The 24,685-nt window shown below is 40.0% G+C and overlaps 1 protein-coding gene across 1 annotated transcript in view; it reads left to right on the forward strand.

Moving 5' to 3' along the window:
* The first annotated feature begins 4,429 nt into the window (after window positions 1-4,429).
* The window catches only part of LOC109972169 (F-box-like/WD repeat-containing protein TBL1XR1), a 67,369-nt gene continuing 47,113 nt past the window's right edge, over window positions 4,430-24,685 (forward strand). The window contains exon 1 of the mRNA XM_020620863.1: window positions 4,430-4,924. The gene's annotated coding sequence lies outside the window, so the exon portion shown is untranslated. The remainder of the gene's footprint in view (window positions 4,925-24,685) is intronic.

Here is a 24,685-nt window from a genome sequence, read left to right on the forward strand (position 1 = left end):
GACTGATGTTCACCCAACTTCACAAATTGGCGCCTCTGCGTCAAATAACTACTAATCCAATTCAAAGCCACTCCTCTGATCCCGTATTTTTCTAGCTTGCACATTAATAATTCATGATTGATTGTGTCAAATGCCTTTTTTAGGTCAATAAATATTCCTATCGTGTATTTCTTTTCATCCATGGCACTTGTAATGTCCTCCATCAGGTCGGTAATGGCCAAAGATGTCGATCGGTTCGACCTAAAACCATATTGGCAATCAGAGAGGATTTTATGTTTATCAATAAATGTATCTAATCTGTTATTAAAGAGTTTTTCCAGAATTTTTGAAAATTGTGACAACAGAGAAACCGGCCTATAATTCGTGAAGTTGTTGGATGTGTAAATGTGTTGTACATAGACAACACATTTACACATCCAACAGTTACACAGTGACTATATAATTCATTTGGACGTGCGTTTCTGGGCACCTGATGAATATAGTCATTAAATGTTTTTGGTTTCCACCACCTCCTGAGGGAATTATTCAACTCTTCAGCTGCTAAACGTATCATGTTCACCAGCTCAGCTGTTTGGTGATGAGCAGGTTTTGTAGTGTTTTTTTTTTTTTTTTTTGGCATTAGCAGACTATTGTAGCCAGAAACAAGCTAGTAGAGCACTGAGACAAACCAAAACAGTAAAGTAGTGTGCTGGAGAGCTAAACAATGAACAGAGATTCACCTAGAGCATTTCCATATAACAGTAAGATCTAGACCTGACTTTGTAAAGTATCCTGAGATGACTTTTGTTGTGATTTGGCGCTATACAAATAAAATTTGATTGATTGATTGATATGGTATATCTCAAATACACATACAGTACATTTAAGTCTGCAATAAAATCTATACTTTATAATAAAGTATACCAACATACAGTAATACAACAACCTGTTTTTCAGTTTTAATAACTATACTAAGGTATTCCTGTTCTCTTGTTCACCTTAATTTAAATGGAAAGTTTCATTACTTTCACGTGCATATGTAACAGCTGATGCAATTAAAGCTCCACATGGCGGAAGTTAATTTTTCAAAGGACAATTCTAGTGTCACAGGTTGTAATTCGTATCGTTCCGTTCCAGTAAACACATGTACTATAAAACAAACATGCAATCTTTGGTGAGCTGTTATATAATACCTCCTGCCAAAATTGGATGACTCAAGTCCCGTGTGAGTGTTGCTTGGGACAAATGACAGAGGTTAAATGGCACGTTGTAAATCCCTTGTAACTAGTTTTGTTGCATTCCTTTCGTGTATCATTGAAAAACGCCCTGAAATGAAAGTACATGTACAAACAAATACACCAGTTGAGTACACTCATGGCTTTTGTTATTACTACTACCTCCAATTCCTGTTGTATTGAGATGCCTTCAAGTCTTGCTTGTGGGAATACTGTGTGTAAATTTCAAATACACTGGTAAAATTGGTTCTCTAACCTTTCAAGGAAACTTTTCATTACAAAAACACAAATCCTATTTCATGTGTCTTCACATTACAAAACCAAATGCATTACATATGCATGTGACAGAGAAAATGGAGAAACATAAAAGGCTTTTTTTCACAGTGGATATTTTGACTTGTCATAGAATTTCCTACATGATTGATTGCTCTGTTCCATTGAAGACCCCATAAATCTGGTCTGTGATTGCATCTGCATTATCTGGATAATGACATCCGATCCACGGGTCTTTGCCATTACACCTGGTACAAATATGCCTTCACTTTAACTCATGTTTGTCCACACCGATCAGATTTTAATAGGACATTTAGTTGCAAAAACCACCAATAACCAGCTTCAGGCAAGGGAAAGCAGTGCCATGTACAGGCATCATTCATTCTTAAATAACTTTTTGCAAGAGAAGACCTGTCATTCTTTTCTGATTATGCATTATACCTTTATTAACATAAATGTTTGCAGATATAGCTTGCATGTTATTGCCAAGTGTAAATGCAGGAGAGGTGTGTCAATAGAACCATAACAGTATGAAAGTGAGACAGCACACACAAGCTAAATGGAATTCAGAAGTCATTAATTTTATTATTCACACCTGTGTTTTTACTAGCGCAACATGTCCAAAGGTTTTCTGTGAAGAAATGCTATTAACATCAGAACTATACAAAAATACAATTCAGAGGTACTTCACTTAAGTATTTCCACTATACTATACACTATTTCACATTCTCCGTCTAAAACCACTGCTTCTTTTTTTGCAATTCTGTTTGTGTAAGAATCAAACTAATTTTATAAAACCTGTTAATTACTGAGCTTTCGAGCTGCTACAGTCAGTGTTGTCTTGGCACAGAGCCAGACCAACTGTTTCCCTCGGTCCAGCTTCTAATTTGGCGTACAGATATTAGAGTGGTACCCATTTTAACAATCCTCAGTCAGAACATGAGTAAGCGTATATCCCAAAATTCAGCTCTATTTCTTTAAATGTCTATATTATAGACAACCACCCCTATATTCTGTAGCCCTGCCAAACACACAAGTACACAGGTTAATAAGCTGAATATTCTCACAAAGTGAAGCACAGGCGATATGTCATCCAGGCCCACATAGAATGTGACTTTCAAATTCTATCACCTAACCGAATTCAAGATATTATGGTTTGTTTGCTGGACCCCAGCAAACAGCCTTTTATGATAATAGGTGTGCACATGCAAAAGTGCTAATAATATGCTATTTATGTAGTTTTATGGACAGTAGTCAAACTGTAATTATTTAATGATTTAAAAATGCATCACTGTTTGGGTTGCATTCCTAGGCTGCTGTATTAAAATCATGTTTTATTAAAGTAGACATTAGCAGTAGTAGTAGATGTGGTACGTTTGCTGCAGAATGAACAGAAAAGAAGAAAGCACTGAGGCTGTATGCCACACAGAGATGGTATGTTGTGGTTTCTCAGGAAGCTGTTACCTTGACAGGGGCCTGCCTCGCTCTGAGGTGTTTCACTTCACAATTTGCTACACAGGACATTTTTCTACATCACTGGTTTTCTCCTCATTCACTACAAAACCTACAAAATTACATACCACTGCTGTGATCGTATTTCCTCTCAAAGCTAAACAAATAGAGTCATTAAAATGTTTCCAATGAGAACAATGTAAAATGATTACCACCATCACACTTGGAGGGGCCCTGTTGTACTGCACCCTTCCACAGGCAAGTACAGGCAGGAAATACGCTGCTGTCCCCCTTGTAGGAAACTCATTACCCATCCTCCACTCTCCTTTAACAGCCACGCTAAAGATCACACTACACACCACCCTCAGGGCTTTACGTGTGTGTGTGTCTGTCTCAGCTGGGCCTTATCTGGGCTGGGCGTGTGTGTCGGCAAGCATATGCTTTCAGTTAATGCATACAAGCATACATGAGTAGTTGTCTCTTTTCCATTGTTTACATCTGTAGAATATAAGTCTGTGCGTGTCATTTGAATAGCAATGCCTCCTCTTCCTGCCTTTCCTTGTATCATGGAGATTATATGAAGAAAATACCACCACCCCCTCCTCACCACCTCCAACTGGTGATTCACTGATTGTTTAATTTTCCACTGTTACACTGAGAACACAAGTTAAGTTAAGTTAAATTTAGCCATGTCAAACAGACCCAGAATACTATTGTGCAATAAATACATTGGAATAAAGAAAACTCTACAACTGTAAACTCTACTATGGTATAATGATTTAATTACTCTGTTGCAAAAAAATGGTAGCTTTCTGCCCACTTGGAATAATTTTTATCACATTGGGTGGGTAAAAGTGGTTTTGTGCTTGAGATGATTTGGGTTACTTTTAGTATCTGCAGTGGAAGTTAGGCTTCATTCCAGTAAATCTGCCCTTGTTCTTCTCCAGACTCAAGTATTATTGGAATTTATTTATATATAGACTAAACACGCACGGACAGATTACTGATGAACAACAAAATAATGTTACATTTCAGTCCATTATAACTAGGCCAAAATTATTTCCCATTCAAATATTTATTTGGTCATAGCTCAATGACAGAAACACCTGTTTCATCTATCCGTGGAGATTTTTTATGTTCAATATAAATCACAAGATACTTTACTGAAACTATAAATGAGAAGACTGGAGGCTCACTGGATTTACAGTTGACACTATGGGTTAATGAGGATAGATTTTGATTTATGGTTTAGCATCAGATTTCTCCAGTTATTATCAGCACCACAACACTAGTATATAGAGTGGGTTGGGGCAATTCAGTGTTTCATCCACAGCTATCTTAATTTATTTAGGCGGTGAAAAATTGGTGGCACACTAAACTAAATAAAACCGTAGGCCTGTTTCTTTTTCTGTAGCTTTCACTTACAACACCAAAACTAGCTCGCCTACAGCTGCAGTAAAAACAGATGTGTATTAATTGTAATGTGGACCGTTCTAAAATGTATTTGAATAATATGTAATGTAAGGTCTTTCTGAGGAGATACCAACCCCAGCCTGACTACACCATCCTTTTCCATACTGCGACACCCATTTTGATGTTTATGTGACTGGAGTGTGCTTCCTGCGGAGAGGAGCTCAGGCCTAGCTCATTTTCGCCTGCCGGGTCAGCTGCTCTGTATTTCAGTCTGAAGCCGTTGGCTGCTACTGAACCGTTTGGCTCTTTTCTCTACTAGCGAGCAAACCTACAATCTAGACCAAACTGTCCATCCAGCTCATTTTTAAGGGGATTGATCATTATATATGCCCGTGTATCCAAAACACATCGGTCACTGGGGATCCCTGGCATCGACTGGCCGGGTCCGAAGGCCGTTATAACGCTTTTTTCGAGGTTTAATTAGAGCTAGAAAACAACGGTGGTGGAGGAGGAGATTCCATATTAGGAGCACAGAGGAGAAGGCACCCCCCTTGTGTGGTTTGGAGCTTCTGGTGAGTGTTTATCGCATTTTGTGTGATTATTGTCGTTATAAATTATACCCACATGTGGAGTGGACACGCATGATTGTAAATACAAGGTTTGGGCTGGTTATTGCGATGTCTTGAGCGTTTATTTTACATGTTCTTTCGGGAGTGGGGGATGGGCAGCATCAGCGCGTGAGTAGGCGCGCGCGCAGTGCGCATGTGTTTGTAGGGCAGAGCTCGTGCGTGGTTTGTATTTGCGAGCTCGTCCTTCCTTCCTGCTAGTTATGAATTAAAAGCATCTTGGTGATTTTTATTTTTTTTTTAATCTCATCTGTTAATCAGCCGGTATCATTTATAACAAGCTAGTAGAAATAACAATGAGACTATTTTACTTAGTCTAACTTTTGAATTAACTCTTTAGCTTTATTTTTGTTAATTCAATTATGGAGCCATACTTTCATTACTTAACTAACTTCTTGTTTCAGCACACTTTGTACCTATATTGATAAACTCTTAAGTATTAAAATAAGTTAGAATTTTGTCCCACAGTTGTACTTAACCAGTTTGAAGTGTTACTCTTTACAAACTTATTATTACCACAGATTAAGCTTATATTGCAGTTTAGCCTTGGTTGGCTGCAACATACAGTAGATTCCTAAATGTGCCAATATCCATAGTATTTTTTTGTTTTTGTTTTTTTTGCTTTATGTCAATTTTATACAAGGATTACTAGAGTCCTGTGCAGCTGCTCCAAAGCCCTGGCAGTGTGGGGGAGGGGTGAACACACACAGACACCCAGGAGGGCCACTTGCCAACCTTGTGAAGCTCAACTCAATGACACAATGTACCAGTCCCAGATAAGCCTTCAGTATCTGTGCTAGGAAGGCATGGGTTGGTAATACAGACTCTGGTTAACCAGAGTTGAAAAAATAACTAATTAGGTTAAGGTATTTTAGGCATTCGCTGAAACTTAAGTCATATGACCATAACACTTTTAATTTCTACGAAATATTTTCTGTTATCCTGTTCACCGTGTGATTGTTTTTTTCCCACATTGTTTTGTTCTGGTTAGATGTTGGGTAAATATGTATGAGAACGTGTCCTGAAGTGCTGAAACCATGATTTAATATATTGGAATGCCTTGGAGTGCATTATTTCACATTGCACCATGGCCATTTTCCAAAGGGAAAAGAGGCTGTGTTTATGTAATTTTATTGGATGTTTGAAGCTTATACTGCTATTGATATTTGAACAGTATAATAGTGCTTTAAACAAATACACAACTTCCATAGGCGAACTGGTAATCTGGAGATTTTGTCAAATGTCAGATTGGCTGGTTGGCCTTCTGTGTAGATGGCCGTCAGTCCTACTAACCATAAAATACATAACCCAAGTTAACAGTGCAGAAACCAGTGATACAGGTTCTGCCATGGTTCCCATCATTTGCTACTGTCATTAAGGTGTGTTTCTTTAGGTTTAAATACAACACTTGATGTGGATTCATGCTGTATCATGGTCACCCATGTTACTGCCACTGATATATAAATAAACTAGACAGACCCACCGTGACGTCACCCGTTGGTTTTCTGAAGAGCAGTTATGAAGCTTAAGTCTGGCCATCGCTATATTGGTAGTGCTTCACCCTGCACTACGTCTAATCTAAAAATGTGCACAGAGGAGTTTGAGTGGAGCTCTCTAGACTGCGAGTGGCCAACCGCCTATGTGGCATAAAAAAAACTTGTTTATTTCTGCTGTAAAGTTGAACATTTTAACGTGAGTTTGTGGGGATTGACTCCCCTTTGAAGCAAGCCTCAAGTGGCCATTTGAGGAACTGCAGGTTTTGGCACTTGCGTATTGCCTCAATTTCTCAGCCTCGGAGGTTGCTGCCTGTTAAACAGAAGCACCAGATGCAGCCTATGTTCTTAAACACACATCTTGCATACTCCAGAGAGTTTTTTTTTTTTTTTTTTTTTACACCAGATTGAACAAAAGATGTAAATATTCTTACTGTAGTGCTTCCTGAGTTTGGCCTGCTACAGATGCATTGCTTGCTGGGTAAATGGAGCAATGGTTGTGGACAGGAAACAGGAACACAAAATTTAACATTTCTCAGGATGGACAGAAAATGCAAAGAAAAAGTTGGCCAGGAGAAAATAAGACAGAAAAAACTTTAAGCACTTGAAAGTGATGCCTCCCAGTGCTGAAAATTAACAGACTTATTTCACAGCAGCAGCTGTAATGTCAGCAGTAATAGAGGGAATGTAGGGAGCCGGGAGGTGAGGGATGCAGGGATGTGACAGAGGAGGAAAATGAGGACTAGGGCCATCGTGTTGACAAATTAAGAGTGGTTTCCCACACTAAAGTGATAAGTAGGAAAAGTCACAGCTGGGCTGTGATATGAAGCTCAAGTCAGCAGCAGTAGTTGCCGACTAGAATGGAAAGCTCTGGATGCTCTGGAGTAGAGGAGGGCACGTGGTAGGTACAACAGGTAACAAGTCAAGTAACTAGTTCTGGTGATGAGGTGATCAGGTTGGGCCATTTATCACTCACCATAGCTATCATGTGCTAAATTAATAAAGAACAAATAATAAAAATAGCATAGAAAGGTACAAGATAATTTACATGTAACCTTACTAGGAAGAAAATATTCCTTTTAGGTTACTGAGACAACCCTGCCAGTGCGTGGACTGCGTTCATTTGCCAATTATGTTGGGCTGCTCTGGGTCAAACTCCAGGTCCCAGTCTGACCCTGACGGCATCTGGGGTCAGTGGTTGGCTGTAGTTTTATGGTTTTTCGGGCATCAATGTCTATAGTTGGCCCTAATCATTCACTGTATGATTGGATGAACACGCTGAATATATCCCATATATCTGAATTTGTTTTCCTACCACATAACAAGGCTGTTTAATCAGATGTTTTCTGGACTGGGATCAGTGACTACTGTCTAGTTATTTGCATTCACACAGGTGCACAGCATATGTGCATGTCAGCAATCAGATGTGGTGTATTCAAGTGCAACTTTTAAAAGACAATGTGGCAACACATCCTGCAGTCTTTGTTTGCACTAGTACACTGAGGTTGGCTTAATGTGTTAAGTGAGGAAACCTTTCAAACAAAGAAAAGTATTTTTGTGGCCAGTGAGAGTCTGTAGCTCTTTAATGCCAACAAAACAAAATCAATGGTACTAAGGATATGCATGAATAATTGCTTATTTGATTAGTCAAAAAGGTCAAAGTTGTAGAATATTTTTAAAAAATTGGTGCATTTTTTTTCTTGCATTGTAAAAAAGCAAAACCAAGTTTTATGACACTCCTGGCTGTGTGCTATACACAGTTCGCACAGAGAGCAGGCAGGAGATATTTTGGCAGATTCAGAAAAGCAACGAAGTGAAGTGTGATATTATTTTACTCAACTGGAAAACATTGTTGACTGCTTATCATGTGGGATGAAGCTACAGTTCTTTTCACAGTCCTACCAGCACGATTTACAACACCATGAAATGTTGAGCTTCAGCAACAGAAAGATGAGATGGGGCGACAATGCAAAATGATTGGATTTGCTGCTCCAATATGTTCATGTGACAGCGAATGACATAAATAACTGCTTTGGTGATTAAATTATTTCAGACAATATGCTTCCTCTTAGTATTGTTGAGGGGGTGGGATTTCACAGGCTGATGGATTTAGTGGAACCCGAATACATTTGCTGCATTTCCACTATTGGAACCTAATTAGCAGTATACCCCGTACTTCACCCTACGTAAGCCCCCAGTTTGACATGGACATCCTGCTTTGTTTTTCCACTGTGTTTTCCCTGTGTTGGTCTTTGTTTAGACGAGGGAGGGGCTGCTCCCCTCTCATACATGCAGACAGCTGAGCAGAGGGAGAACAGATATCACTCCATAATGCAACAGTCAGTAATGGAGACTGTATTTACAGTTTGTCAAACAGCTGCTGAACAAACAGAACACAGACTTGTAGAAATGTGACGTCTTCACCACTTTGCCCATAGTCCACTCACTGAGGCCCCCGTTTTTCCTAGAAACCAATAAGTGAAGCCTCATTTTGCCTCTAAAACAGCAGATGTGCTTCTACAGTGCTAATGTTTGAGGTGTGGAGAGCGGACGTTTAACCAATCATTGGCAGCTGCTCTAGGCGCACACACCCCTTCCCCCCTGCGTTCCTGGAACTTGATTTTAGTGCTACCTCCTGAGGGGTGCTGAAATGTAGCTCCTGGACCGCACCTCCAGAGTGGGCAGGCACATGGTAGTGGAAACAAATGCAGAACCTGCGTTACTTGGCTCGACGTGTTTCAGAAGGTTCCTGTGATTGGGAAACCCCTGTGCCTTCCCAAAAGACAGTTACCAGGCGAGTCGAGAAAAGGTGCACAGAAGCAGCTACTGCTTTAAAAAAAAAAAAAAAAAAAAAAAAGACTGATGGAAACTGTAGGATATGGTTCGTCTTACCATTGCTAACTCTGAGAGACGAGGCAGTCCAAGTAACTTCAAAACAGTGCTGATTTATTCAAAGGATCACAGGTAAAATTAACATTACACGCTCAGGTATCTTGCACCTCCAAACTGCTCGCAGGCAGATGTAAGATGAAAGACCCTGAATCCACCAGGCCTATACATTATATCCCTTTGGTTGGGCTAGCCCCATACTACACAGAAACGTCAACCATGACGTCTCTGTTGCCAGCTTTGCAGCTGGTCATAGCAGTAGTCAAAACATGAAGCAAATCAATGTGTGTGTGTGTCTGTTGGTTAAGTGGTGTGTAGCTAAAAACATTCTCACGACCTCTAGTAACATGTCGTGGCTTAAACATAAGAACCTATTATGGCTAAGGCTACAGTTATACACATCATAATAATAATATTAAACATCCTGTCTGCTGACAGTCATCAACTCTTCTCTCTAGTTATCCTTGACCAGATGTACCCTGTAGAAACTCATAAGCATGACTAAGCATTTAACAGTCTAACTAGACATCCTATCTCCACTAAACATTTCTAATACATAAAGTATCTATCCAATTTCTATCTGACTAAAAATACCTAACAAAACTAAGAAAGTAGCAGGAACAGCCAGTGCATGGACAGCTCTCAAGCCAGTGGTATGTCACCACTGATTATTTTTTTTTTTTTTAGGTTGGGTTGGAGGGCATGTGTAGTGATGATGTTATGGCCGTGACATCATGACTAATTAAATAATCGGCTTAAATTGGCTTGATAATTTGATTGTATGTGACACCATTCAGAGTAGTGAGCATAATCTGTGCTGCCTTTGCATGTAGCTCTCTAACAACTTCACTTGGTAATTCAGACAGAGATGAAAGCTAGATGTGACTCGGTGGGTTTGATATATAACGTGAGCACTGTTATTAAATACCGGATTGGCTAATTTGTCCTCAACGTTGCTTTGCCAGAGCAAAACGTTGAGTACAGGACAAAAGAATATGGTTAGCTACAGAGCAGACGGCTGATTCATGTTATCTGCACAGCACACATTGATTAGCTGGCCTTATTAAATCACAGAGGAAGAGTGGTGGCATAGTACAGTTATGTAACTGGTGCTCGTCAGTGTTGTGAATTGGAAAGGGAAGGACAAAATGGACAAAGAAGTGCAGTGAGTGAAATGTCTTCCTAAGTTAGGTAATGGCCTGACATGAGATACAGACACAAATATGGCACAGGGCTGGATCCTGTGCATGGAGGAGGAAAAATGAGCCTTAATCTTTAGTAGCTTTGTGTGGCTAGATTTGGTGATGCCAGTAATCTGAATGATTGATGAAAATAAATTGCCTTGAGAATTTGTGATTACAGAAATGATCAGGGGCGCTGCAAGTACCGGTCCCATCCAAATGCAGTATAGTACCATTTTAAATGCCTCAGTACCGCGGTACCATACTAGTACCGGTATATCGTGCAACACTAGATCAGGCTATGTTTCTATAAAATGAACATAATCCCAAAAAAGCAAATGTATTTGGTTGTGGTCACCTATCTGTCCTAGTCCCCTCAGCGGTTTAATACTGTGTATTGTACTGATGGTGTTTCAGGGGGAGCTGGGGCATAATAACTACAGCATGTAATATTTAATAACACAAACAGGATCAGAGTCAAGTCGCAGTCCTCTGAAATGTTCCTGTTAAAATCTTTCAGTAAACCAGTGTTGTGTATTGGAGGGAGGTCTTGAAATTCATTAATCATTTGACTTATAACTGATTTTCCACTAAGAGTTGATTAACTTGTTTGTATGCTGGAGCTAAAGGATTATGAGGATAATTTTTAAACCACAAATGCTGTGGTAGTGATTAAAACCTACAAGTCAGAAAGGAGTAAAAGTACTGATTTTGTGTTGAGATAGTGAAAAGTAGTTGGAATCTCTGTTCAGCTTTTAATATATCTAATTACTATTTAAAATAAGAAGAGATATGTCTGAAGCAGAGTCCTGCACGGGTCCAGTCTTTCAAACCTGCACCTGCAAAGCTCCATATCAGACCCGACTTTATTATTATTATTTATTAGTTATTTCTAAATGAAATCCGAACCCGATACAAAGGTGGCGTCATAGGCCTTCACATTAAATGTATTGGTTTTTTAGGCTTGATTAAAATTATGCTAGATTAGATGTCTAAAAGAAGCTGCACCTTTTATTTATTTTTTTAATTTGAAATGTTTATTTCACTCCCAACTCACACCCAGCTAATAGGATGCCACCCACATTTAGTCTGTTTTTACCCATGAATTAATATAAACATATTTTTTTATCCATTACACAGGTTTTTGCAGATACCTGACCCTGCAGGACTCTGGTCTGAAGCAGAGCTCCAGACTAAGTTTTTCCACTAGTAGCTGTAGCATTTTTAAATACAAGCTTCATAGTTTTATCTTGAGAACAGGCACCAAGTTCATGTATGACCAACTTGTCACCTTTTATTTATTCAGGGTAGGTCCCCTGAAAGGTCACATCTCTTTTGTAGTGCCGCCCTATTCACATTCACACAGTTCATGTTCACACCTGGAAGCTGCCTGGTACAACCACAGACTGACCTGTGGCCACTGAGCAGCTTCACTGGAGCCACTGGAGTTAAGTGCCTTGCTCAGGGGCACCACAGTGGTGTTAATGAGGGTGAGGCAAGCGCTACTTTGTCACTTGTCTCACCCAGATTTAATCCTGCAGCTCCAGGAATTGAATCGGTGACCACTGCCACCACTAAGTGGAAATTTAGGGTAATTATTATGACTGGGAGTGGGATCATTTCAGTTAATTAATAAACCAGTGAATCAATGAAGGAATGAATTCTCAACACTGACCTCTGCTCTCTCAACAAAAGAGACAACATGGCCTTGGGCTTTTGTAAATGTTAACTAATCTACCTGACTACATTACTAAACTACTCGAATAAAAAACTGAATGATGAGAGTATAAATGATATAAATGATAGAGACTTGATTTAGTTCTTAGTGACAAAAGTCTAACTATGATGATAGATGAGTAAATCTATAGGCTACAGAAAATAATTATTTCTTCCTGATTATCTTATAACAAAACTTATTTGTCCTCTACACTTGTGTCGTCTGTCGGCCTGGTAAAGATTCTTTGTCTAGTCACTGTCCTGCTGACAGACTGACTTTAATGAGACTGATGACAAGAGCGCTGCGTGCTGGAGGATGGCTGGGTGTTGGCTGTGGTCGGGTTCTTCCCCGTCTGGCTTAATGTGGGATAGGCCAGTGGATCTAGACTGCTGCACGTTTACTAGACTGAGCCATGCGGTTGATGTAGCTATAGTAATCTGGGCTCGGCCATCTGCATTTACAAATTGGAGCTGGTTTCCTTCAAACACAGCTTGCAAATAAAACTGATTCAACTCAAAACTTAAGGCTAAGATGATGATCGCTCGCTTATTCATTTTAATTCATTTTAATGTGGGTTTGGTTTGATAGTTAGGCAGGTGTTGAGAAGGGTGAAACCCTACCCTTTCTGACAGGACTGGCTCACACTGGCTGAGATATCGCAAAGAACGGAACACCGTGTACTTTATGTAGGCTACTGTGCTCGGTGTAGCCCGACATTTGCGGGGAAAACAAAGTTTGCCGACACAACCACAGTTTTAAACATGAAGCACGACAACAGCAAGAAGCAGAAATCAGCCACATATTTTTATGTATGGCTTTATTAATTTTATTGACTTCATCATCTCGCTACAGAGGGTGGTGGGAAGTGAAGCCGAAAAGCTCACAATGACAGCAGGAGCCAGATCAGTACTTACTATACCAGGAAACAGTTTGCAGTACTAACAGAGGGTTTGTGTGATTTTTAAACAGCTGTTTGTGGATGTTACACTTCATTAAATGCACCAGAGAGATGAAATAGATTTCAATAAAAAAAAAAACACAGGGGGGTCCAGGGGTCACATGTGCCTCGTATGCCATCTCTCTGAGTCAGTGTGGACGGGCACATCCGATAAATCGGAGTTCAGTCTGATGCGTGATAGGGTCAAGTGACAAAATGCTTTCTATGTGATCTGGCCTTGACCTGTAGTAGCCAAGAAAAAACAAGCGATAAAAGACAAAGTCATAAAAATGCTGAAATAATATGCTGGGAATTGTACTTTCTCATGCACAAACAGTTGCTTTATATTTAGTTGGTTTTCAGTGCATTTGTTGCAGAAAAAGAAAATGCAGAACGGTTCTGTGATTTGAGAAGAGTTAAGTTCTTAACACCGGTTTAAAGGAGTAGTTCATATGAGAGGCTCACACACACTTTCACTTACTACACACACAGAGCTGACAGCAGTCACGTGGAGTGTGTGGCAACCCCAGGAGTCAAGTTCAGCATTGTGAAGAATGTGCTGGTGCTTGATGACCCTCCCCCTCTTTACCTATTAGCCTGTGAAGTTTACATGCTTGCAGCTCCTTTTCCTCTGTCACAGAGAGACTGAGGGTGATTATTTGTACCCTACAGCTTTCATCCCAACCTCTGGGAAAGTCCTTTCAGTTCAGTATAAACTTTGACTTTTGAGACTGGAAGCATTTTCATTGTCACACATACAATAAGATCCTACATTGTAGATTCCTACATTGCAGGAGGATTTTTAAGACTTGACATTCATACTTAAGTGGTGTGTGTCCTTTTAATCCAGAATACCTCCATATGCACAACTTGTTTCTGATAAGAGAATTTAATTTATACATCTTTTTTCTTGGCCTCTACAGTTCAAGGCAAATTCACAGAAATTATTTTAGAAGCTTTTTCTGTGTCCGTCAGTCCCATCTCATGCAACAGATAGAAATGTTCACTTCTATCAAATGTATCAATCCACACTGCTTCAAGTGTTTTCTCCCTCTCCAGTGCATTTAATGAAGCAAACATTCCAAAGACAGTTGTTCGAAGGAAACAGATGTTATTTTTGTACAGTGTGGCGAAGACCGTTTGCCACTGTCCTTTAAGCTCCTCAACAGCTGTTGAGACGACAGAGACACTACATGGAGGTTGGAGTCGGTTTGGATTGAATTGCTTTTAGTGTGAATTCCCAGTTAGAGTACTAGGGTGCTGCATCACCTGATGCTTGTTGGCCAGTTTGAAGAGGACATGCTGCAGTGGAACTGTACCGATGTGCAGTGTGTCAGAATAAAGGTACATCTAAAACTGATGTTTGTTTTGCATCCGCAACACCAGATTGTTCACTATTTGATGAGTGAATGGATCCAGATTAATGGATTGTTAAACCCCTAGCATTGATGAAAACCCAGCAGGATAACAGAATTCCTGCTCTGTTCATAGTGGCTGCTCCAACTTTGTGATGGTTCAATCAAAGGCCATTTAGGAAGATTTGGTGTGTGTTTGTGTTTATTAATGCACATTTTATCCAACAATGAATGACTTTTGAAAAAGTCTACCAAGTTTAATTTTGTGTTTTCTGAGTTGCCAGAATTGTTTTGTGTGTGTGTTTTGTGGACCAGCAACTAACAAGCCAAGAGGTCATTATTAACTTACTGAGGTCAGACTAGATGCATTTTATTTTTAGACAGTTTAACCCCTGAACAGTGCAGGTTCAAAAGAAAAAAACAAATCAAACAAAAAACACATATAAATGCAGCCATACTGAAACCACTGCTGCAGACACACGTGGTACATTGCACACTTGATTTTTTGCATGCTACCTCCTCTTGGACCTGGCACAAGGATCCTTGTGGGCTGTCACAGACAGGAACACATGACTAAATCAAACCCTCCCTGCTACAGCTGTGAACAAAGTATAATTTAAAGTCAATGTGAGTGGGAGATTTGTCACTTTTCAAGCTAATATAGAAAGAGGATTGTGACTGCCGCTGTGGTGTCCCATCTGGACAGGACAAGAAGCTAATCAGCAGCACTCGGCGCTGTCGACTCTTTCAACTGTTGCAAAAAAATTGAGTTATTGTTTTCTTCAGTGATTCCATAAAGGTCCAGTCAAACTTGAATGCTCTGCCAGTAAATCGGTTTCCTAATGATTTTAAGAATGTACAGATATTATCATAGAAATATGTTCTTAGAATAATTCAAAAGCAATAGGTTGTTACATTTTTATGTGAATCACAAGTTAATGAAACATGACACCAGTTCAGGCAGAGCACTGAAGTCATGTGGTGATCTCAGCTGACTAATCACATCCAATCATGATGTTACTCCACTGATACTCATGCACTTGCGGTTTCCTGCTGCAGCTCCCTCCACCAACCCAGCCTCCACTTTAGGTCCTTGGTTTTTGGTATTGTTTTTAAGCTCATATTTAATGTCCATGTTTGTTGAATAATGGAATTAGTTGATCCAGCAGATTAGAGCTTGTTCAAAGTCAAGAGCCTTTTCCATCAAATCTAAATGTACAGACATTTGCTATGAATTGTTCATTTCTCAGATGCAAGCTTTGCTGATTTGATCCACAAGCAATACATTTGATAGCAAACTGTGATGGGAACATTCATTGACTGATAGGAACACCCCAATATAGCTGGTGTTGATGTGTTGCCAGAAAGAAAACAAAGTGACTGTGGGCGTTCTTCGGCTTCCAGGGCAGGGTTGACCTACCAACACAGGAACGCCACTTTGCAGCTGCACTGTGGGTACGGTGTGAACTGCTGAACTGCCTGGGGACTGCTGACTCTGCTTTTCTGGTGCATTGCTATATTGTTTTTGTCATGCATTTGATTTTGACAGTAGAGTGTCACTGTAGATGTGCAGTGGGACCGAAATCTGACAGCGATAGTGGTCTACTGGTCTTAGCCAGTGGGAGTGTAATAGACTTTTTTTTTTCATACGTTGCAGTGATGTTGTAAGTTTAATACACTCTCACTGTAGCAGGCTGCAGGTTTAATACAAGGGACTGTTTTTTAAAAGCGGTTGCCGTACTTTCCGGACTATAAGCCGCTACTTGTCGCTTCATGCACACACCCTCATCATGGACAACACACAACAAAATGCATATGATGCCAATTCAAGTTACAGGCGATTGATCTGGCTGTCGAAATATCTCATGTTACAACATGGACACCTGCATGTACATGTACAACATGTTTTTTCATCTTACATTTAGTGGGTGCGGCTTATAGTCCGGAAATTACGGTAATTTGAATAAACTGTGCTTTCAGCATAAGCAGTGCTGCTCATTCCAGAAAAGACTGAAAGCAAGTAAAATGATGAAGTTTTTGACTTTATTGAAGGAGACAGCCATGGTTAGAAGTAGAACAATGCCTGTGTTAGTAGAGATGAGAAGTGGTCTAGCAGTTTTTCCTTATTTGATTAGACGTCAGACAGTTCTGTGATTGCTGGACCTGTGAACCTACTAGTTTTATTAACTGGGCCTAATTTGTAAGGTCAGGGTTTGAAAGGCAGACCTTTGCACCACAGCATATATGAAGCCTGTATTGTGTAGTGGTCCCTCTTCATTTAATTTTATTTAGGGGTGCTCCGATCAGGATTTTTGGGGCCAATCACCGATCACTAGAAGCTGTATCGTCCGATACCGATCACCGATCACAGGGTCTACTTGAAGCCTTATCATGTATCATTATTTATTAAACTATATTTAACAACAATGTAAATTAAATATTGAAATTACAAGAAGAGGAATATCATGAATTGACAACTGCATTTATTGGCGAGAAACAGGTGCAACACTTCAACTTAAAACATAGCAGCCTGTGCTTGCCTTGGTTAGCAACTGGGGACAGCTTGGAGCTTGACAAATACAACTTTCCAAAATAAATAAAATAACAGAACAAAGAGTCTTTGATTTTAGCTTTAGAGTACTTTAACTTTAGACTAAAAACTGCAACAAAAAAGGCTATAGTCAGAATTGTGTTTCAAGTCAGTTTTTCAAGTCAGCCCTCATTTTTTTCTAATTTACTTTAAGGACCACAGGTAATAATAAATTACACAACAAAAATAAATGAAAAACACAAATAACAAAAAACTTGCATCTCCATATCTGTATCTGTTTCTATCAACTACAACTTTAACTCAATTCTAAGGGCAGGACTAACAAGCCATTGCAAGTTCACATCTCTTGGGATATCAAGAAGAAAGGCAGTTAACTAACAGAACCACAGCTGCACTATCATGATGGCTTCTGCCTCATGAATCAATAATAAATTCTGAAGTAGTTACTTTTTTCTCAGAAGCTCAGTCAGATTTTGTGGGCATGTAGAGAGGTAGAGAGAGCAACAGTGATGTAGAGAATGTAGATTAGTAGATTACTTCTTGCATCAAGGGCAGATTTTTCTTTATAAATATAAGCATCTCCGCATTTTTGGCTGACAGCTTGTTGCGCTTCTCATCCACGATATTTCCTGCTGTGCTAAAAAGTCGCTCACTATCAACACTTGTGCATGGGGCAGAGAGGTAGGTTTGTGCTGCTTGTGTGAGAGAAGGAAAGCGGCTTTTATTGTTCTGCCAAAAAACAAGAGGCTATCCATTTTGTGGGATAATTGGCTCTGATAGGTAGAGGTTCAACTGCAATGAGACTGAGCTGCTGATGTCACTGCCACCATGTTCCTGATCTCCATCCAACAACTCAGCATACATAGCATGCAAGGAGCCAGGTCGTGGTACTTTCTCTGGGGATTCGGACCCGCTTGCAGCCAAACTCACCTCACCATCCTGCTGCTCCAGTCCACTGGACAGGACATCAGAAAGCAGCCCACGTATCTGGGGCTTGAGTGTGTCAGGGAAAAATCTGTCCTTGTACCTTTTTGTTAACAAGAAAACAAAACAGTTTATTTGAATTGAATACGAATTTATCAAAAATCCTAATCAGAAATACTTACAACTGATCCTTTTTAGAAAAGAAATATGCAACAGCACAGAGAAATATAAGAATTCTTGCAAGATTATTGTAATATGAATTAAGGAGCCTAATGGAATAATTACAACAAAACAGTTTATTTGAATTGAATACGAATTTATCAAAAATCCTAATCAGAAATACTTACAACTGATCCTTTTTAGAAAAGAAATATGCAACAGCACAGAGAAATATAAGAATTCTTGCAAGATTATTGTAATATGAATTAAGGAGCCTAATGGAATAATAAAATTACATATGTTCCAGTTTATATTGATTCTGAATTGAAACATTTTCAATACTCAATTTGCCTGCCTTTAATTCGCTCTGACAGCGACACAGCAACACACATGAATGTAAGAATGTATAAGTTACGTGTTCTCACCTCGGATCAAGGATTGTAGCGATGCTATACAGGCGCTCAGATTCAATGTCATGGAATCTTTTCTGGACTGCTTCCAACAACGTGGCTTTTGAAGTTTTTACTCCATGGTCAGTGTCTGCAGTCTTCTCTAGAAGACGAGTTAAAGTGCTGATCGATGGAATGACATCTGCAGCCGATGCAGTTCATGAACTTATCCGCTGTGTGAGCTCTTCAAAGGGGGAGAGTAGCGAAATCATATTTTCCACCAGTTTCCACTGGGCGCCGTTGAACATTGTTGGTAAATCATAGTTGGCTCCATAAGCACATAGGGCCTGTTTCTGTTCTAGCAGACTCTGCAACACGTATAGAGTACTGTTCCACCTGGTAGGTATGTCTTGCTGTAGTCTCTTGATAGGCTGGCCCAGCTCTTTCTGAATACTTTGCAGTCGAGAGTAAGCAAGCGGGGAGTGTTTGAAATGACCCACGATGCGTCTTCCTGGGGCAATTATATCAGCAACGCTGCGTTGTGACATAACTCCCTCAGCCACAGCAAGCTGGAGTGAATGTGCCATACATGGCAGGCTGGGTAGATTGGCGTCCCTCATAGCCTTTTCCATGTTCTTTGCATTATCCCTTAGAATAACGTGCACTTTTTCCTTCGGGATTCCCCATGCACGAAACATGTCGCTAAATGCAGCAGCAAGAGCCTCTCCGGTGTGCAACCCTGAAAACTTTTGAATGAAGAACCCCTTTTTAGGTGGGTGTGTGCTGCTGGTGCGAGAGCAGGAAAGCGCCTTTTATTGTTCTGCCAAAAAACCCTAACAATTCGTCTTCCACAATAGACAGCGGCTGATGATCTAGGCATATGAATTCCATTATTTTGTTTGATATTTCTTTATGCTTCTTATTGTCCTTGCAGTAGGGTTGCTGTCTTTGAAACGTCTCTGTTACTGACAGCTGAGTGACTGTCGCGCGAGTTGCTGAACTCTCCCGCTCTCTCTTAGCACTTAACTGAAAACTGCTCATGTTCCTTTACGTGACTAACCTTTAAATGTCGGATGAGGTTCGTGGTGTTAAAATGCTTTGGGTGCTTCCCGCCTCGTGGAATTTGCTTGTTACACAGGCTGCAGATTGCTAATGTTGGGTCTTTTTCACACACCACGTAGAATTGCCAAACTGGAGAAGCCATTTTAGCAGCGCGCAAAAAACTTGTCACGCGAGTTTTGCGCCATCTGATCGGCTTTTCTATATCGGCCATTATAGAGACAGCCGATCAAACTTCCCAAAGCAATTATCGGCCGATTATGATCGGCGACCGATCAATCGGAGCACCCCTAATTTTATTTAGCAAAGACAATGAAAATGAAATAATATAAATGTGTCAGACTTAGCCAAAAAGGCTCATTTCCATCTGCAGTGTATCTGCAGTGTACCCATTATCTACACTGATTATTCCTGCATAGGGTCGCGGGGGGCTGGAGCCTATCGATATGCAGTCCACATGAAAGCCATTACAAGGCAGATGTTGAAGATCCAATAAAAACAGCAGTTCACAAGAACAGGTGATGGACGTCTGACTCGCTATGGATCGTCGACACATTTGTTGCATGAGATGTGCAAGTGGCAGATGTCAGCAACGTGTCTAAAAATGCTTTGTGTGAATTGTTTTTAGTCAAAATCTAAAGATGTTTTAGTCTGTTTTGTCCTGCATTTTTAATGTTTGTTTTCTAAACATCTTGAGGCCACAGCTGTTGTCATATCTGTTGCATACAGTTACCGGTTCCAGGCAATATTCCTATTTTGTGGACACACTGTTCATGTCCATCAGCAAGTGATTTAGAAGCTGGATTCACCCACACAAAAAAAAAAAAAATCCTGTTTACTGGGTTCAGTGTGACAGGAGAAGCTCAATGACTGGATAATATTAATACAGTCATGTTTCTCTAGAAAACATCTACAGGAAGCTGTAGATGGTTGTTTGCTGATATTAATCATGGAGCTTCCTTTTCCTTTTAGCATCAACACAGAAAATATCAGACTGATTATAATGTTACATCCACACTTCGTGTTAATTATTTTACCTTTTCATAAATGGCAGGCAATTTAAAACCCTTATTAATGGTTGTTTTTTGTCTTCCTCACTCTGTTTTTCTCTCTGTTCTACTAATTGGTACTTGGACAGAACAAGTATGTGCAGTTAAACTGTGGGCAGGAGAGGCACATTATAACTGATTAGAGCAAACCACATGAAATTTGCATGGCAGATGTCACTGATATACCAATAAAATAAATATGAGGGCCAGATCAGGAGGATGTCATTGTATTATGACAATATCAGTTTCCCAAATAAGACATTGCTAAGAGCTAAGGTCCAAAATACTGTAGGTTACAGCCCATCTTTCCCTTTAACAACCCACACATGATTTAGTATTGGGTAGGGTTGGGTAGGGCTTCTCCATCCTGATTAGGTGTCACCTGTGTACTTTATGAGGCAGAGAGAGAAAGAGAGGAGTATTTAACTCCAGCTAAATGTCATGGGATCCTTGCAGTGCTCTGGTGCATTGTTTTAAATTATTTTCAGGGTTAGCCAGGACTTAGCACTACTTTTGCAGTTGATCTATTTATCTGTAATACAGGGTTAAATTTAGAGATCTATGCTTCACTTGAGCTTGTCTCATGTGGCTTTAGATTGGCCAGTATTTATAGAAAACTGATCTCATCATGGATTTGTGGTGATGGCGTGTACTTAGTGATATGATCCAAGTTTATGATGTGCCACTGCTGTTGAGTGAAGGGCCTGTAGTCCATAACCTCTGCTTAAATTCAAGAGAACAGTGGTTTTCTGTCTTTTTTTAAGTTGTGACGTTGTAAATTATGATTGTGGTTATGTGAAAAGGATTACAACAGGGGTCTACAACCCTTTTTTTTTTTTAACTCGGAGATTTACATTGACAAAATGAAAGTGGAAGGTAGTCATGTTTTGTAATAGGCTACTAGTTGCATTTTCTTTGTTGCACCAAAACAGATCTCCAAACCAAGCAGGCTGAATAGGCGAATTGTTTTGTGTAACCAGTTATAAAATGTTAATCACAACACATTTTATATCAACACGTAAACAATATCAGTCATCACATCAGACTGTCAAGCTCACATGTACCTCCTTTTCACAAATCAAAACCTTTATTTTATAGATTGCATAGGTGTAGTAAAAAGAACGGAAAGTTGGTTTTGTAGCCTGGGCTCTTTATCAACACAAACAACAATGGAGGCAATTAAAGTAGGCTACTTAAAACCCCTTGGTGCCTGACTACCACAGTTTGATTAAAAAAGTTAGTCATAACTCAATCTTGACTAAACACATGTGTTAAACATTTTGTGTTATTTACACATTCCCAGGATATCATGACCTCAGATGACCACTGCAAATAAACATCCACAACCATCCATTATCTACACCCCCTCTTCCTAAATAGGGTCGTGGGCAATGTTCCCCCTAATTTCTCATGTGTCTGAGCATACACACAAACTCCCTGAGAATTCCTTGGACCACTGTGAGCAACATCAGACGTGCACACTGTGGACACACCAGTATCACACCTGTCCAACACCTGAGATCATAACAAGTTACATGGCTTATTAAAAGAATCAAATTACAGCAGTAATTTCAGTTAGATTACTTTTAGTACAAGTGATTTGGCCCACCTACAATGAAAAAGACAATCTTGTTTTTCATGAGCTGTGTAGTATGTTGTAAGTCAGGGTGAGGATCCTGCTCTGGAAGAATTGAGACGTACACTTTTCAGAGATCAAATTTTGTTCACATTAAAACATTCACATTTTGCACAATGAGATGTCTGCTGTAGCACAAGAATGTGATACAGTGTAAATTCTTGTAATTCTTTGTAAAATACTGTATTTAATGATTAATATCCATAAATGAAAATTCTTAATAAATGATACTAGAATAAACACAAATCTGATCGGGGACTTAAATTTCACCTTATTTTTCCCGTCTGTCCTTCCCACTTCTCCGGTGGTTGTAGACTTTGTCCAGGTTGATGGCCCCGTCTGCTTCTTGCTTTGACTTTATGCGCATCAGCTGGTCCAAATGTGCCACTTCAAGACGATTTCTGGATGCTGTTTTGATATGATTCATTAAACTAAAACCTCTTTTACAATCTGCACTGGATGCTTGAAATGTAGCACAAATATCCACAAGCTGCACAATATTGTAAGCAGTGCATGCTGTCAGCTGGACGATGATGCCGAACACAGTATTATAGTTGACATCGTTTTCCTCCCTGTATTTAATATATAGGACTAGCATTTTGTGCACTATGTCTGTGCTCTCATCTACTATCAGGGTATGCCAGGGTGCATTTTTAACATTGACCATCGTCTCATTCTGCACTATCTCATTGATTGAGTTCACAAATTCAAAGGCATAATTTTTGCTTTGCCAGCTTTCTGGTACACTCACATATTTTGCCATGTGATCGTGGATTTGTTGAACCGACAGCATTGATGCATTCATTTTGATGGCAAGTAGAATATTGTCGATGAGAACTTGAACTTGCTCGGGGTCAGATTTCTTTTTGTGTGACAGCTCATTCCTCTTCTCTCGTTTTTTTGTGCTCTCCTGCAATAATGTACCGATCCCCATTCCCATCTTGCATCTTCGTACAATTCCAACAGCATTCAAATGACTTTTCTGCTGAATGCAATGCTTGAGGTAGTCCAACTTCCATTCAGTCCACACTTTTCCCTCGGAAAACTCGCTTGCTACTTTGGCTTCGCAGCATGTTTTGCAGAGCAGCCCTTTCTCACTTGAAAAAGAAAAAATCTCACCCAGTTTCGCCTCTTGTTCTTCTGTTCGCACATACTCCAACAGCCATTCCATCTTAAAAGAACCGCATTTCTTTTTTACTTTGGCTTGGTGAGTGGATGTGCTGCTGCCCGTTCGTTTTGTCATAGTAAGGGGTTAGCTTAGCAGCATTTACCTCTCTTAACTCCGCTGCACCGTTAGCTATATGCTAACCTGCAAAACGGGCACGTACGCATAAAGCGCCGTTAATGACATTGATTGGTTGCGTAAGTAAAGACGTGCGAACTGCATCATATCATTGGCTGGACAGTGTTAGTCACTGTTTTACTGTAGTTACCACTTGTTGTCACTTGTCACTCACTGAGTTGCGTTGCAAAATGGTACAGAATTATGTGTTTATTTATAGTTCAGGTTGGACTTTATTTTACACGCTGCATAGGATTGCTGTGTGCGGAGAACTCAGGAGCAGTGCGCAATTGCGCAAGCGCACAGCTTAGAGGGATCAGAGGTCATGGGGGGTCCAGCCATTTAATGTTTAATCTTTGGTACCTCTAGATCAGGGGTGCCCAATATGTCGATCGCAAAGGTAGTGTTGGTAGATCGCGTGCCATTCAAAAATAAATTACATGTGTAGCGGGGCGCAGAATGAATTCCCTAAGGTTCAAACTGGTGCCACATATTTACCTGTAATTACAGAAATATACACATTCGAAGTGTTTATTTTCTTTACGGTTACACAGCGTACATTTTGCAATCTCACAGAAGCAAGTCTCGTTTCCTGTTTTCTTTTCCCTTACATTCATTGCATTAACCACATGAACGAGCGGTGGGGGCTCCCTCGCACGAGGGTTCATATCCTCACATTAACATTCCCCCGTCGCCTTTATATTACGGCAATGACAACAGGCTAACCGGCTCCTCTTACTACGACCCGGTTGTCGCAACCATAACAAACTCTAACACAACGTCCCAAAACACAGTAACAGTCAGATAAAACAGTCTAGTCTGGTATATCGCCAGCTTACCTGTAATTACAGAAATATACACATTCGAAGTGTTTATTTTCTTTACGGTTACACAGCGTACATTTTGCAATCTCACAGAAGCAAGTCTCGTTTCCTGTTTCAGGTCACGCGGGACCCGCTTCACCTGTCTGCATTTTCGCGGTACGCTATTGACACCTACTGGCGATATCTCCAAACATCTATGCTCAAATAACCAGTTATATGCAATCAGCATCAATTCAATGAACATGTCATTCACTGTGCCACA

This window comes from Monopterus albus, unplaced genomic scaffold, assembly GCF_001952655.1.
Source record: "Monopterus albus unplaced genomic scaffold, M_albus_1.0 scaffold250.1, whole genome shotgun sequence".
NCBI classification, from domain to species: domain Eukaryota; kingdom Metazoa; phylum Chordata; class Actinopteri; order Synbranchiformes; family Synbranchidae; genus Monopterus; species Monopterus albus.